At 48.1% G+C, this 17,762-nt stretch overlaps 1 long non-coding RNA gene across 1 annotated transcript in view; it reads right to left on the reverse strand.

The window, feature by feature from the left end:
* Positions 1-6,152: 6,152 nt before the first annotated feature.
* The window catches only part of LOC126537619 (uncharacterized), a 50,891-nt gene continuing 39,281 nt past the window's right edge, over positions 6,153-17,762 (reverse strand). The window contains exon 3 of the long non-coding RNA XR_007600812.3: positions 6,153-6,335. This is a non-coding gene — a long non-coding RNA (uncharacterized lncRNA). The remainder of the gene's footprint in view (positions 6,336-17,762) is intronic.

A 17,762-nucleotide genomic window follows, 5' to 3' on the forward strand; every position in this document is an offset into this window, starting at 1 on the left:
AAAAATAAATAAATAAGAATATCACTAAATCAGTCAATCAGTCAACTGCCACTGTATCCAAACATCAAAGGAGACGCACTATTAGTCACAAAAGAGATGCTGCAAGGTAAGAGCAAGAAGCCCTCAAGGCTTGGCAGAGGGTTTCATCCCGTTTCATAAAGCAACAGCAACAGCAGTGTTTGTAAAAAAATACACGAATATAATACAACTTCAGACATCCGGGTAAATCTTGCTGTGACTGCATATTACACGCACGTGTAATGTGCACGGAAGCTAGTTTGTAGGAAAGGAAGATGACCCTATTTGATTGTGCCATAGGGTGGATTGTTATTGGGAGTAAGTAGCGTATCACTTGGCGACCTTAATTACTACGTCTGTAAGAGATTTTAACATCTGTATACCCCGTGTACTCCAGGACGGGCCGTGTAGGGTTAAATCTGGTAACTCTGTCAAGAAGGAATCTTTAGTTTCCCGACCAGTGCGGTATCGCTTTAAAAAAAGTCAGTTATTGATGTCAGGCATGGGTTGTAACTTAAGGGCATTGAAAATGGCATTAGCGTGTGAAGCGAGTGGAATGCCTACAATTATCCGCACACCCTTTTTCTGTGGTTTACATATCCTGGATAAGTTCTGGTCAGTTGTACGACATGGCCAATCGCAATACGTTAATGCAAATAAAGAGAGAGAACGATATAATAGGAGTTGAAATATCTGTGGCAAAACAAATCGGCAGTGCTATACGGCGCTTTACGGTGCGGGAAAGTTTAGCATGAACAAGCACGGTCTGGTGTTTCCAAAGCATACAGGTAAAATTTCAATAGGTCTCGGCCACATTAATATATCCGGGCTTATTTCTTTGCCGAAAGATTACACCTTTTGTTTTTGTCGCGTTTACTTTGCAACGATAGCTTATGCTTCATGGGTTAAGTAATTCGAGGACACCATGTTCTCTGTTTCATAGTGTATATATATCGCAGTCCATAAAACATAGGCTCGCGTCATCCGGATAAAAAAATAAAGGTTGTATTGTTATCAATGTTTGCTAAACCATTAACATGTACCTAAATTAATAAGAAGTCGGCTCCGGATGCTGCCTTGTATGTAACGCGCTATATTTTTCTCACTATGTCTGCAGTAATTATTTCAGTTCTTTGCTGCCGATATTGAAAGTAGATCTTTATGACGGCCAGGAAGTTACCCCGAAACCCATAATGTTCCAGTTTTTTAAGAAGTGTAACCGGTAAATTCTGTCAAATACCTTGGAGTAATCAATAAAAAAATTCAGTGCTTTTTCACTCTGTGAAGAAGGATGACCAGCGAAGCTGTGTATGTGGGCCCCTCAATGGCGAACTGCGCCTCCGCTGCGGGTCGGCCCGGCGTTGCACTAACTTCGGGATTGGCCCACCTATGGGGATTGCCTAACGCCTGCTTTACCTCCGCCGCTGGTCGGGCCGGTATTGCACTATATGCAGGATCGGCCCACGTATCGGGAGTGCTTAACGCTTGCTTAACCGCCGCCGTGGGTCGGCCCGGCATTTCACTATCTTTGGAATCGGCCCATGTATGGGGATTGCCTCACGCCTGCTTCACCTCCCCCGCTGGTCGGGCCGGTATTGCACTAAATTCGGCATCGGCCCACGTATCGGGAGTGCTTAACGCCTCCTTAACTTCCGCCGTGGGTCAGCCCGCTATTTTACTACCTTCGGTATGGGCCCACGTATGGGGAGTGCTTACCGCCTGCGTCACCTCCGCCGCGGGTGGGCCCGGTATTGTACTGTCTTCAGGATCGGCCCGCGTAGGCGGAGGGCTTAATGCCTGCTTAACCTCCGCCGTGGGTCGGCACGGCATTGAACTATCTCCGAGATTGGCATATACGTATGAAGAGTTTGTTGCTTACCACAAGGACACGAAAATTTCCTTGGACGGTGGAGGTATAAAAATTCGCTGTAAAATTCCGAGTGTGTACTCTTACTTTTCAAATACATCCAGTATAATTTCTTTTGCAACAGTAGAGCGGTTTTTTCTGAAACCGAATTCAGGAGGTGTCATAATATTAGGTTTACTTAAAAATGATTCCATTCGTCTATGTAATAATTTTTCCATTACATGCGAAAATACTGGCTCAATCGAAATAGGTATTTAATTTGATATGTTAGTTTTGTCGCCGCCTTTCGAAATATCACAAACATTGGCCACCCGAAAACGCACAGGAAAAGTGCCTAACGGAAAGATTAAATTAACGATGTACACGAAAAGATGTCAATGATGCGCTTAATTGGCTGAATTTGTAGGCCATCAACGCCGCAACAGCTGCCCGTATTAGGAGGCGTAATTTCAGCCGCGACTTCCTTAGTTGCCAAAAACAGGGATTACGTTTCACTAATTTGTGGGTGCGAAACCACACAAAATTTTCATCACGTGAGCTCTAACCAACCATCGTAAAATGTCATTGCAAGGCCAAGCCACATCATCACCAATAAATTTATTATTGTCCACAGTTACTTTACTGGTATGTGTCTTCGTTGGAGCATGAATTACGCAGCCTATTTAATTTTTTTCGCAAATATCTTCAGTTGTTTTAGTTCCTTCAAGGTCGAAAATTTTCGAAAAATGTATTCAAGTTTATTTTTTCACAATTTTATTTGCAGCGCACAACACTTGGATTTGGAGCAGATGATACTGAAGAACACAACAGAATAATGAACATTTTATCGGTTGCATATAAGACAATTTGCAGAAATCCTATATTTCTTGATAATTTTGATGTAAGGTGATTACTATATATGACAAATGTAGAGGCCCAGGGACAAGCACTTTATACATACCACATAAAATATACGATATTCTTGCGAATTACAATCATATCAAGGCAACAGACATACAAAAGAAATTATGCAGATCGCGCGCGCTGTGGCAATCGACGTAAGCGAAGCTTTCTGGGCTGATTGACAATAATTAGGGGTGATGGTGACTACGAGTGTTTAATTTCTACAACGTTCTCTCCGACACAAAAGTGGTGAGTTGATATTAAACGTTACCCCGGGTGCACCACTGCTGTTTGTCTGCGTAGTACAAAAAACACAAAGGTAGAGGTGCGTGCTTGAGGCGTTGTTTTGCGACATATTTCATAACCTCTGAGAGGGTTGAACATTTTCGTTGCCACACGTGGCACATCGAATGGTGGCAGAAGCATTAAACTTCAATTGGATTATAGGATTGTACGTGCCAAAACAACAATCGGATTATGAGGCAGGCCGTAGTGGCGCCATCCGAATTAATTTTGGCTACGTGTTCATTAACGTGCCCCTAAATGAAAGTGCGCGGGCGCTTTTTATTTCGCCCCCGTCGAAATACGGCTGCCTCGGTCAAATCCGCAAGCTCGAACAATGCCATAGCCTCAAAACTATCTCGGCGGGTACAGAAGTGTTCTTTTGTTGTGCGACCGCATCCGTTTTAGCCCCTAGATAGACCTTGCGGCGCGCTTTATTGCAGCTCTGCTTCTGCACGCCCTGCGCAAGTTGTCCGCTAGACATATTTGCGTGGCTTTATTTTTCAGAAATAGCAGAAACGCACCGTACCGTACCTTGAACTTCCGTTTATACGGTGCTTCTTTGCCTTGTGAAGTCACCTTTCTTTCCCCCTTGCATTTGTATGGGAACTGTGAGCAAAGAGTGGCAAGGCTTTCTCGCGACTCGTTTCGCGACTCCGTCGGTTCTGCCCATTCTCTGCCTCCTCTCCCCCACCTCTCTTTCATTCTATCTAGATTCCTTCTGGACTTGCATGTTCGTAGAAAGGTAAGCATTTGCGGGGGGTCAGGGATAATTATAGCTGTCAAAAAGCTAATGTGGCGACGGTGTGGAGCTCCAGAGGGTATCGTGCACATTCGATGCGGTGCAGTCCAAACGAGTTCCTCACGTCTTCTTTCTTCTCTGCCAAGCTCCTTCCATGGCTAAATTATTCAGACGCATAACATGATGTTCAAATCTGTGGCAAAGACCATGTTTACGCAAGACTCATTTTAGGCATGGCATAGCATACCCCGTTTGACAAATTTAGTGCGAGAATGGTCGTATGGCAGGATGCCCTTTTTTGAACCACCGCATATATCTCCAGCAAATGTGGTCCTCTTGATTCAAATTGTGCCTCTGTGGCTGCTTAGGAAAGTTTCAATAACTCATTAATTGCTAGTGAGCATCTGTCCTATCTGTCTGTTCTCTTTATTTTTCGTATGATTTCTTTTTATTGCGAAGCAATACTACTTTAGGTCGCACTTCAGCCCGTTCCGTGGCGAGGCGGTGGTAGGCACCATTGACCTTTAGCGTGACCTCGCTGCGTGACGTCACACCACGTGACCTAGAGTGACGTCACACCAGCTGTGTAAAAACGGGTCCCCATCTCACGCCTTCGCGAGGCGAGGTGGTAGCCACCAACGGCGGCCTAACTCCCGCTCCTCTCACCAGGGTCGCGGCGCGGCGCCCGAGTCATCCTCGCGTGTCGCGACATCAGCAGCGGCCTCCTCGCAGCCGCCGACGTTCGGCGGGTGTCGAGCATCGAGAACGTCGTCATGCGCTACTTGGACCTCTCGTCCTTCAGCTCGATACGGGCGTTCGCCAACGGCGTGCTCAAGTCCGAGATGCACCTGGACGTGCTGGTTTAGATGATTCACTGTAAGCCGTAACACTAGCATAACCCGAGACTACCACCAGCCATACTACCAGCTGATCCGAGAATAACACACTATTGCTTCGCAATCACCAGGCTTAACCAAGCTAAGCCACGGCCGTTTTTCCTTTCCCAGCAATGTGCGACATGCAACACCAACTAGCCCAACAGTCTACCGTACTGAGTCATTTCTAATGTGTAATAATTTTACGTTTGCAACCTAGCAGTGTGAATGAGGGATGAAAGTGGATGACAACCCACGCCTTGGAAAACTCGTCATGTCTCTATTTCTTTATAAAGGAAAAACCAACAATGCATTAAACATTTTCGGTAAAGTGAAATTCTAGAGCATATTAGTGAAACAATTTTCAGGAAAATGGTCTACTTTGTAGATTTCGGCAAAATATTTGCGACATTTGAGGAACATTTTTCAACAAGGGATGCCGACGAGCAGGACCTCTGATTAACGCCAAATACTATCAATAGGTACAGTTGTGCGACGTTACACGCTAGAATAACCTTTACAATTATTCTATTGCATGTCCATGTTTCACATAGTTGACCAAACTATGAATACACAAGGATGTGTGTTAGGGATACGTTGGCTCTACTTTATACATGGTAAATCAGCGCGAAAGAGGAGGTCAAAAAGGACATGTAAAACACACATAGGCGCTAACGCTAACTCAAAAAATCGGCCACTATCGGCGACAGGAAGGTCACAGGCACCTATATAGCTTCGTTCTAAAAAAAAAAGAAAGTCGGAGTTTCGCCCGGAAGGCGCAGTACCGATTACGATAGCAAATTAGCTAGTAGACATGCAGCTATACGAAGTAAGGATATCAAATTTCTCGGCCGTGTAAACTTGTGAACATTCGCTGACTAACTAAAATAACAAGCACAATGTCACGTGCACAAGCAAGCATGAACACATCTCACTCGATGACTGCGGAAACTCGCTGTCAAAATGCTGGAGTGAGGAAGCGCGGTAGCAGGAGCGAGCGGATTGACTTTCGTGCAGTCTCTCGCGTCAACTCGAAGTTAGCGGCAAAGACACAGCGCACACGAAGCTGTCAGCACTCGGCGTACACTCTGTCCCATCGCAGATCACTTTCAAGATAGGGCCCGCGGCGCCGCGCCATACGTAGCAGCCGCCTACGAAGTGGTGTCGCCTATATGCGATCGTACTACTGAACAGTGCTTCGCCATAGGCTACCACCTCGTGACGCCGTGCACATGTCCCGGACAAAACTGTGCATTTGGGCCGGAACTTTGCGCATGTGGTCTGCGTCGAGACAGAATAGACAGGAAGATCAAAGGGCGCGAGCCGCTTCCGGAAACTGAGAACAATATTAAATAAGATGACGGTCAGAGAGACATGTTTCGCAGGGTTTATCTCCAGGAATCACATTAAAAAGCAGACATCAATATGAGACTTTTTCTATAGAATACTTTATTGATATGTATGTTTCAAGGGATCACACAGAAAAGATGATGATACATCGGGTTTTATTACGCAGGGGGTACGCAGAGGTGCTCGCACGTCGCTTGTGATTGATATGCGTTGCAGTTGTGTCGCTCTGCGTTTCGGAAACACCGGTTGCTTCTTTGATCGTAGTAATACATGCTTGCTCTAGGATTTCCAAAGCCTGATCGAGGTGGACAGTAACACCCTGCAAAAGAAAATTCAATAAAGAGAACTCAAGTCGTCAGAAGTTATTACATGACTAAACGACACGGAAAAGAAAATGCGTTAGTGTAACACAAGCTACGAGGACAGGCAGTGAGCACCTTTTATAACACCGCCCGGCTGTCTTTTGGCGACCTTCACTTGCGTCGCCTTTTATGCTGAGTAGTGAAAATATTTTATGGGAAAGAATGCACAGTGCGACAACTACAACGGAAAAGCATGTCCTACGGCAGCCTTGTCGAATACAGGTTTCCTCAGAAAACACGGAAAAAGTTCAAACAGAGTGATGAGCTATGTGAGGATGAAACAAACCATACTTTTATGAAAGCCATCAATGGTGCGCCCCAAGTATTCTTCCGTGATTTTATTTTTGTCAAGGATAGTTGAAAGGCGAATCAAACTCCAGTTGAAGTTAATCAAATACAAAGTGTTCCTGACCGAGTTGGGGTTGCGAACGGGGTGTATATGAACCGCATAATTTATGGTAAGAGGCCCGCAACGTCTCAAATTATAGACGAGGCAACCTAAACTTTGCCCGCGCGGCACCAGCGCCGAATGCACCCCTAGCGGACCGATGGAAGTTTTGAAGGTCGTCGCTACGCTAGCACGCGCCCGCGTTCTGTACGTCGGGAGCGCTCGTGCACGTTGTTTTTGCGAGGGCGAGTGCGACCCTATCAGCCAAGAAAGGTGGCACGCAATACTGCTGTGTTGTTGATTGACACAGCAGCCTCAAAAACACGAAAGGTCGAATGCCGCCCGTGAAGTTCTACAGATTTCCGGGGAAGTGGTGCGAGAACGACAGACGACAAGCGTGGATAACTGCGGTGCGCCGAGTCAAGTAAGTCTCATATACTTTCGCATTCGCGTACAATATCACGACCGTTCGGTGAAAACGGAATAGTGATATGCCTGTTTTTAGCGCACGGCCGTTTGTTTAGTTGTGTCGTGTAGTTGAACTGCGGTGGCATCCGCCGTTTGTTAGCGGTAAATACATGCGTGTTGCGCCGCTAAGTTCGACGGCGCGAGCTCGATTCCCGGCCACGGCGGGCGCATTTCGATAGGGGCGAAATGCAAGAACACCCTTGTTACCATGTGCTGTGATTTTTGTGCACGTTAAAGAACCCCCGGAGGGCAAAATTATTCCTGAGACTCCCCATTACAGCGTGCCTCATAATGATTTCGTGGTTTTGGCATGGTTTTGGCACTTAAAACACCCGAATTTATTTGATTGTACTGTGCCTTCCCTCGCGATCGGCGTGGACGAGCTCAAGAAAATTGTTTCCCTTTTCCAAAAGCTGCAATTAAATTACTAGTTCTGCAGGTAACGAAAGGGGCCGCGCGCTACTTTTGTGTGGTGTCAGTCCGCGGACGCCGCGTGCGTCGGTAAGCGGCAGATCGGAAAGCAGCCGCTCGAGACGTGCGCGTTATGTTTATTGTTTGGCCATGCTTTCCAAATTCACAACATCCAAGCATGCTTTAATGTAATTACCACCTTGCACATTCTTCCTGATTCCCTCTTCCTGCCAAAAATCTTCGTTTCCTGTAGTAGCCGGCCATCGGCGCGAGCTTACTTTAGCTGCTCGCCCGACGAGGAACTTGATTTGCTTAGGTGGCGCATGTATCGCTAATGCTTGCGCTCGTGCTGCTGGTCCCAAGTTAATCACTGGTTAACGTGGTCTCGGTTCATCTCGCGGAGCACTCTGTACGAGCCATTTCTCATGCGCAGTGAAAAGATACCTTGCTGACTAATGCAATTAGTTGCAATGACTCCAACATCTGCATTGAATAAGGTGTGATATACATTAAATATTTATTGCAGCATGATATAAGGTGATATGCACCTATGTAGTACTTAAATTGTTAATATTGAGCAGATGTGGGTTTTGCATGTTGTGCTCTAGGATTTTGCGTACTCTGGAAAGGAAACTGTTTTAGTCTTCTGGTGAAGCAGCGCACTGACCAGGACAAGGCGGACACACACAAGAATACATGACACTTGCTGTGCTTGTAACACTCGCTTTGTACTGGTCAGTGCGCCGCTTCACCAACATGGTATGGTTATTAATCGCCAACTCACCCAGCTTTCCACATTACTGCGTTAGCTTTATAATAATGCAGTTCTCTTCGTGCCATGCAGTGATGTTATGTGAGAAGAAATAGGCAGCACAAGTTACAGGCATCTCCGAATCACCATATATTAAAGGCGTGTACAGTTTGCCAAAAACATCTTAATTTGTGATTTGCTTGAACCTAAGGCTCAGAGGCTATAAGGAACTATAAGGTAGGCCACGTTGCTGAAGATGGGAAGAGGGTCTTTCTCGTTAGTATAGTGCCATGCTTATTGGTGCCTAATGCATGTGTTCTTTCTCTGCTCGCAGTGCTGATGACACTCCCTGGGAGCCGTCAAAAAGCACGCGAATTTGCAGTAGCTATTTCGTTGACAACTGCAAGAGTGACCTAAGTCAGCATCCATCATACATCCCTACCATCTTCCCACCTGTATACAGAAAGAAAGCACCAGATCGAGAGAGTGCAAAAAGGTATGACTGGCAGTGTGCAAGTATCATAACTTATAGTGGTAGCACTCTTGTAGAATAATATATGCACACAATCACGGGAACGTTACCTTTGCAAACATATTATTAGCAGTAATTCAATTCCCACAACAAATAGTCGCCTGTTCAGACACGCCGACACCGACACACCAGAAGAGAAAGAAGTTCGCTTCTTGATGAGGGGTGTCTTCTCAGCAGTCAGAATCACCGGGACATGTGCTTTTGTACTGCAGCGACACAGCTCTTGAGCAGCAGCAAGACACACGTCAAGCAGACTCCAGAACATACCTTTCTGAAGTGATAGAACCGTCAACAAGCAGCCCACTGGATCTGCAGTCATCAAGTAGTGTGACAACGGAAGTTCCTGCTCCCAGAGTGACTTATGTTGTAATTGAAATAAAAGTGGCTAAATTTCTGAACTTGGTGCATACCTCTAACTCGACGTCGTATACGATCTTGTCGGACACCTATGACACGCACTTGGCGTTCACTGTCACATCACCGTCCGCAATTTGTTGAACGCCGTACACGTGCGGAAGCAGACGCTCTCATTTCGTGAGGTTGCCGCCACGAAAAAATCTGCCGGCGTCGGCAACCTTCTTCAAACCGCACTGCAATCTTTGCATCGTTGTTACGCAAGCAGGCGACCTGCCGCCGTCGAAATCGGAGCGCCGTGAGCATGAGCAGCGAAGGAAAGCGCGGACAAAGTAATGTAAACAAAGCGGAGACTGCGCCACGGCGCGACCGCGCTGCTTGACGTTTCCACATTGGGGGCGCTGTCAGGAGGCGAAGTAGTGCCGCCTGGCCATGGTTTTCTCTTGTATAGCGTCTGCCTCTTCGACAAGTCACGGCGTCTTCGCGATAGCGTCTAAGTACGCTAAATGTCGCGAGAAAGAATACGAGAACGTTCCCATTACCGCCGGTAGTGCACTGTGTTACCACTGCTCCCAATCGCACCAGTACGACCGAGATCACCAGTACCACAAATACCAGGTCTATCCCTTAGGTCGACGTACCAGTGCTACCCCACAGTGGTACCTATATTACCGGGATTCCCAGTACCAGATGCATCTTCACTTCGGTACGGATACCACCGCTATCGCTAGTACCAGGTCTATGGAATTAGCGCACTACTGGTACCGATATTACCACCACACCTGTACCAGTCTGGTATTACCGATACCACTGGTATCACCTGGTACGTAAATAGTTGGTACGCCACTAGTCACTGATACCAATATCACCGGTGCAGCACGGTGGTACCACCTGCACCACCGGATGCACTGGTACCAAATTCACATTTGGGATCGGCGCACTACCGGTACGTTACCACCAGGCGCACCGGTTCCGTCGGTACCAGGTCTATCTTCGAGATGATCGACGCACATTTTTAACCTGCGCTACCTTCGAGATCGGCCCACGAAAGAAGCTAAAAACCCATTACCGCCGGTAGTGCACGGTGTTACCACTGCTCCCAATGGCACCAGTACGACCGAGATCACCAGTACCACAAATACCAGGTCTATCCCTTAGGTCGACGTACCAATGCTACCCCACAGTGGTACCTATATTACCGGGATCCCCAGTACCAGACGTATCTTCACTCCGGTACGGATACCACCGCTATCGCTAGTACCAGGTCTATGGAATTAGCGCACTACTGGTACCGATATTACCACAACACCTGTACCAGTCTGGTATTACCGATACGACTAGTATCACCTGGTACGTAAATAGTTGGTACGCCACTAGTCACTGATACCAATATCACCGGTACAGCATGGTGGTACCACCTGCACCACCGGAAGCACTGGTACCAAATTCACATTTGGGATCAGCGCACTACCGGTACGTTACCACCAGGCGCACCGGTTCCGTCGGTACCAGGTCCATCTTCGAGATGATCGACGCACATTTTAAACCTGCGCTACCTTCGAGATCGGCCCACGAAAGAAGCTAAAAACCCAGATTTCCGATAGGGGGACGTTACGGTAACTCCCTAATAAAAGCTCTAAATAACGATGATATCAGATATCGGCATATTGGCATATGCTGTTGGTTTGGTATGATTGTGAGTCACCTTTCTTTCGTCACGTTTTCTTGCTTCCGGTGCAATGTATAGCTAGTAAACTGTAAAGCAACTGGTACATGGTAAAGCAGGAAGACAATGAAGCAAGATAAATGAAGAATACTTTTTCTGTAAACTGTATATACTAATAATGATGAATAATAACTGTAGCAAATTCGTTTATATCGAAAAGCACAGTTCGAGAATATACAAAAGCAACTGCTAAAGTTGTAAATATGACAGCATGTCATTGTGGTGCCTTGCAATGAAATACAGCATGCAGTATGTTTTACGGGCAATTGCTTCAAACTTCCCTTTATTGGCGGTGCCAAGGAATGAAATTACCAATTTCTATATTTTTCACGGTAAATTATGGTAATTTTATGGCAACAGCATTGTTAATCAGTAGCTATAGACTTTATTAAATACAAGTTTAGCAGAGAATCATAAAGTATGTTTGTCAAGGTCCCATTGCAATTTTGTTTATGCGCTGTAAGTGGTGAGACGCCACCTAAGGCCAATTTTACGGAAATATTTTTTTCTTTCAAAGTGGTGTAGTACTGGGGGAGATAGACTAAATTTAAATGTAGTACTGCCGTCCCGCCAGGCAGCGAGCGTAAGCGTATAACGTTAACCTTAAGCGTGCAACTTTAACGTATTGACACGTGTACTTGTTTATCTAGTGACCGCGTTTCATCGTCTAAGCAAAATTATCGCTCAGCGCAGGACGCGCCTGCATATATTGGAACTTTCCGGAATGTTATCGATGGTTCTATTCTCTATCTGTTGTCACCGAACCTTACATAATATGATTGCATGTGTGCGCAACGCAAATGGTGTAAAACTTCCTGGAAGACACGCCGGCACCAACTCTGAAACGTTCGATGGCTCATGCATAAAAGCCGATATGCTTGACCCGCTGATCATATATTCGACGATCGCCTACTGTGTTCGCCGCTATCGTTGTGTTTTTATTGTAACCTATTTCTGAGAGCACAGGTTCGCCCAATAAAACACTAGTTTCGCCATTCACAGGTTTGTTACTTTCCTCAGCGTAACATCTTGTGAAGGTGCTAGTTCGTTCATGTACCAGACGCCCCCGACAAGCCGTGATCCAAACACGGACTACAAAGACAGCACCAACGTCGTCCCGGATCATCGACCAAGCCACCGACTGGAACAACTGCCCCCGGAGCACGGACTTCTGCCTGAGACGACCAAGAAGATCGTGGCCAAGACTACCCCAATGGCTAACCCAGCTTCCCCCATTCTGCTGTAACAACCTCGAGACCCACCAAACTTCCATGGATCATCGACTGAAGACCCAGAATTGTGGCTGGAGACTAACAATCGCCGCGTTCCACACCTCAACTCTGACGACATACTACGGCATGTTTGCTTCCCCTTAAAAAGCGCCGGAAAAACGCGGTTTGCAAACCAAGAGTCGACCCGGACAACATGGGACCTGTTCCCCAATGGCTTCTTGCAGACCTTTACGAGTGTAGAGCGCAAAAAAAGGCCGACGTACTCCTAGATGCCCGGGTGCTACTTCCCAGTGAGAGCATCGCGATCTTCATGGAGGAAATGACTCGCCTGTTCAGATACGCCGACACCGACACGCCAGAAGAGAAAAAAGTTCGCTTCTTCATGAAGGGTGTCAAGCAAGAGCTCTTCACTGGATTGATATTCAACCCGCTTAAGACAGCTGCTGAATTTGCTTCCGAGGCCACAACCACCGAGAAAACACTCGAAACTAGGAACAGGCAGTTCAACCGACGCACGCTCCCAACGAACTACGACCAAGTTCAACCATTGGGCAGCGACGACCTACGCGAGACCATCAGAAAAGTTGTGCGAGAGGAGCTTCAGAGGATATTCCCAAGATCGCAGCCTCTGGTTGCCTCTATCGCTGAAGTCTTGCTAGAAGAAATCCAGTTTTTATTGAAACTTCCCGAAGGGCAGCCGGAATCGCCAAAGGCCCGGCCTGAAGCGATGATCTACGCCGCCGTCGCCCGCCGTCAAAGTAACCCTCCGCGCCCGCGCCAGGGCGCTGTAACGACGCAGTTCCGTCGTTCGCTGCCACCGCCGCCTTTAGCTCGCCCACCCATCGCCCAGTGCAACTACCCAAGGAAGACAGACGTCTGGCGCGCTCCTGATCACCGCCTGCTCTGCTATCACTGCGGAGAAGCGGACCACGTCTGCCGCCGGTGCCCATACCGCGAAACGGGACTACGAGGATTCGCCGTTAACGCGCCGCGACTACGGCTTGGCGAACGACCTCGCGATATCGCCGACTACCTCGCCGCGACTCAATGGAGTTCACCACGACCGTCCAGTTCGCCGTCACCAGGCCGCTACCTGTCACCGCAGCTCCGACCATACACTGGCTCAGCCTGGGGCTGGTTCGCAAGTCCATATCCGTAAAACTAATGATTATGGTGATGCGTTGTGTTTAAAGTAACAAGGGGATGCTACTAGACCTGAAGGAGTCGCAGACGTCAGCTATACGTAACTACTATAACCCAATATAGCATGCCCAAACTTGGATGCCATACACCAGGTTAATCCTTGCTGCCTCGGAAATTGGAATTAAAGGGAAGTAAAGAGAACACAGGAAGGATTTAAAAGGAGAGCGAAAGAAGAAAGTTGTAGAGAGAGGAGAGAGACAGGAAAATGCAACTACCCATTTTCCTCGGGTGGGTCAGGGTGGCGGTGCCGTCTATGTGAAGCAGAGGCCAAACAGGTGTGTTACCTCCGCCGGACGCCTTAAGACCCAACCAACCAGCATCGGCTCAACGCCCAGGATTCGCCTTTCCCCAGACACGGCTAAGCCGCGCGCGACTACACGCAGGGGGCTCCAACCCTCATGTGCTTGGGTACGTGGTGTCGCAAAACACCAAACGACTGCTGATGAAGACGCACCTGCGACGTCCGGAAAACTAAAATCAGCAGCCAATGGAGGTGCGGTTGCTGTTCGTCGAAAGGAAGAACATCCTCCGCCGCCGACATAGACGCCGAAGAGACTATCTCGACGACGTAACAACGACACGCCGCCATCACGACAAAGCCTGGAAGCAAAGAATGCACCGACCAAGGACCTGACCATACGACGTACCAGCCACACGTCAACGCTGTGCAGCCGCGATCCGACGGCAAGACCTAACTGCAACGCAAAACAAAGAGCCACCGACCTCGATGTGCTTATCGACGGCCACGAAGTCACCGACCTCGTAGGCACTAGAGCCGACTCCTCCGTCATTAGTGAATAATTCGCCGCCGTGTTAAAGAAAGTCAAGACTGCTTGGCATGGCCCTCAAATTCGAAACGCTGGAAGACACCTAATAATGCCGAATGGAATCTGCACGGCAAGAATTACCGCTCATGACCGGACTTACCCTGCCACCTTCGTTATCCTCCAACAGTCTTCACGAGACGTCATTCTCTGCATGGACTTTCTGAACCTGCACGGCGCAGTCATCGACCTGAAGTCAAAGTCGGTAATGCTATCGGAAGATTAAGTGATGCCGCCGAAGGGCGCTCATAGTCACCATGCCTTGCGTGTACTTGAGGACCAAGTTCTTTAATGTGCACCTAAATCTAAGTACACGGGTGTTTACGCATTTCGCTCCCACCCAAATGCGGCCGCCGTGGCCGGGATTCGATTCCGCGACCTCGTGCTCAGCAGCCTAACACCATAGCCACTGAGCAACCACGGCGGGTTTAATCGGGTGATAGCTTACCCTAACCGGTCGCTGTCAAGAGCGGAAGACAATTATTCTATGACTCAAAAGGAATGCCTCGCCATAATTTGGGCTACAGCAAATATCCGCCCTTACCAAACAGGCCATTCAAAGTCGTCAGCGCACATAACGCCGTTGTGTTGTCGTCACGACAACAGGACCATTCACGACCCTTCACGACGCCTGGCGAGATGGAGTCTCAGACTGCAAGAATATGACGTCACTGTAATCAACAAGTCCGCACGAAAACACTCTAATGCCAACTGCCTATCACGCGCGCCCATTGACCTTCCGCCGCAAGACAGCTAGGCTAATGACGCCTTCTTTGTAGTAATAAGCGCAAAAGACTTCGCGGAAGCGAAGCGCGGAATAATAAGCGCGGAAGACTTCGCGGAAGACGGGCAGACCCGGAGCTAAAAGGCCTCGTCGAGTATGTCGAAGGGAACACCGATGTCGTGCCTAGGGCATATAAACGAGGATTGTCTTCGTTTTCGCTTCAAGACAACTTACTCGTAAAGATCACCTCACCAGTTCGCGCAAACTACCTTCTTGCTATTTCCTCAACACTCCGTCCACAAGAAATGCACGCCCTACATGACGATCCGACCACTGGGCCCCTTGGCTTCTCCCGGACGCTATCAAGGATACAGGAAAGGAATTACTGTCCACGCCTGACCGCCGATGTTGCCCGTTACGTCAAGACATGCCGAAACTGTTAGCGGCTCAAGACACCACCGACAAGGCCAGAGGGATTACTACAGCCGATCGAGCCTCCTCGCCGACCATTTCAGCAAATCTGGATGGATTTTTTGGGACCCTTGCCGATGTCAATATCCGGAAATAAGTGGATCGTTGTGCCGACGAGCTGCCTGACCCGCTTCGCTGAAACTAATGCTCTGCCAAAAGGGAGCGAAGCCGAAGTGGCAAAATTATCTTGAACAGTCACTGACATGTTGGTAATGTACATGTACGTCAACGTCAAGCACAAGACGTGGGATGCGGTCCTACCATACGTAACCTTCGCTTATAACACGGGCCTGCAAGAAACAACACAAATCACGCCGTTCAAGCTGGTTTTTGGCAGGAACCCGACGACGACTCTCGACGCCATGCTGCCGCACGTCATCGACAAACAGAATCTCGATGTCGCCTCCTATCTCCAGCACGCCGAAGAAGTGCGACAGTTCGCCTGCTTGCGCGTCAAGAATCAGCAGAGGACCAATAACCCGCACTACAAGCTCGACCATGCTTCGACGACGATACATGGAATGCGAGCCTGGCGACCGTGTTTGGGCTTGGACCCCGATACGCCGACGAGGATTTAGTGGAAAGGTTTTACGCCGCTATTTCGCACCCTACAAGATCATCCGACGCATTGGCGCACTCGACTATGCGGTCGTGCCAGACGGCAATTTCGCTATCACTGGGGCGCCGCTCACGACCTGAAATGGTCCACGTTGTGCGGCATAAGCAGTTCTACCAGCGCTGACACACTTTGGAACTGTTCATTTCTTACTTTGGAAATGTTCATTTCTTCTTGCTCTTTTTTCGCTCTCCTGTTTGTACACCTGGACGATGCTTTTCAGAAAAAGGCATTGACACGTGACTTTGTTTATCTTCCTTGGGTGACCGCGTTTTCACGGTCTATAAACGTTGTCGCTCCGCGCAGAACGCGCATGCATGTGTCGGAAGTTTCTCGAATATTATTCTATCTGCTTTCTGTTGTCACCGAAGCTTGTGTAATCTGGTTGCACATGTGACGCGAATTGTGTAGAACTTTCTGGAAGACACGTGGGCACTAGCGATTACTCTGGAACTTTCGATGGCTGATGTCTAAAAACCGACGCGCTTGACCTACAGATCAGATTTTCGACGATCACCGACTGTGTTCGCCGCTATCGTAGTTCTTGGAGTGTAGCCTGTTTTTGAGGGCACAGGTTCGCCGAATAAAACGCTAGTTTCGTCATTCACAGTTTGGCTGGTTTCATAACCATCATTACTGCATGACAATATACTCTAGTAATCCATGGGTTCGCGCGTAAACGCCTGAAGTGAACATTTCTCAGATGAGACTTGGTTCTTGAAAGCGGACATTGTTCGTCGTCTGAGTTTCCGTCTTCTGGAGCGTTGCACGATCCTGAAGGCGCGTTAAACCGGAAGCCCATATGCACATATCATCTGTAGATATTGATAATTCAACTGTTCATCTTGAAGGTGATCAGAATGACCGACCAGTGTTAGATTAAACTGCGTGGGGCTGAGTACCACGCCTTGGGGGACGCCGCGACAGGTGTAATGCGCTGTAGTAGGGCCGTCTTCCCTGCTAACAAAGAAGGATCTCAAGGAGAGATAACTTTAGAACCAGAAAAACATCCGTCCACTCCCGCCTACCGCTTCGAGAGCGTCGAAGGAAAAACTTGTCTCGTTGTTCTTTGGCGTCGGAATACAGCAGCGCACAGCCTTTTTCGTATTTTATGTACATTTCCAAGTCGATGACGTTGTCATCCTGGGAACGGCCGCGCCGAAAACTTTGTCAAGGCATCTGGGTAGATATTGTTGTTCTCAAGATACCAATCCAGCCGTGAAAAGATTATCCTCTTCATTACCTTGCCCCCACATCTGGCCAAGGCTGCGGGGCGGCATGATGAAAGTTCCAGAGTGGACTTGCCAGGCTTGAGAAGTGAAACTAGGCTACTAGTCCTTCAACCTAGGGGAACCGACTCACCTCGCCAGAACGTATTAGAGATATCAAGTGAGATACCTCGTGCCTGTTCGCCAAGACAGCGCAGGGCTCTGTATGAAATTTCATCAGGCCCTGGTGGTGATGTGTATCCGCACAAAGCAAATGTCGCCTTGAGTTCATGGGTGGTAAATGGCAGGTCCATGCGGAAATCACGTGGTGACGGAGGACTGATAGAAACTGCTATATTGGTGAGCACTGTCACTTCGCTGGACAGAGTCGCACAGAAATCTTATGCCACAGCAATATGTAGTCGCTCTTGGAAGAGGGTTAGAGATTTGAATGGCAACCGCTGAACGGGGAGCTT

The sequence above is a fragment of the Dermacentor andersoni genome, chromosome 4 (genome assembly GCF_023375885.2).
Source record: "Dermacentor andersoni chromosome 4, qqDerAnde1_hic_scaffold, whole genome shotgun sequence".
Taxonomy (NCBI): Eukaryota; Metazoa; Arthropoda; class Arachnida; order Ixodida; family Ixodidae; genus Dermacentor; species Dermacentor andersoni.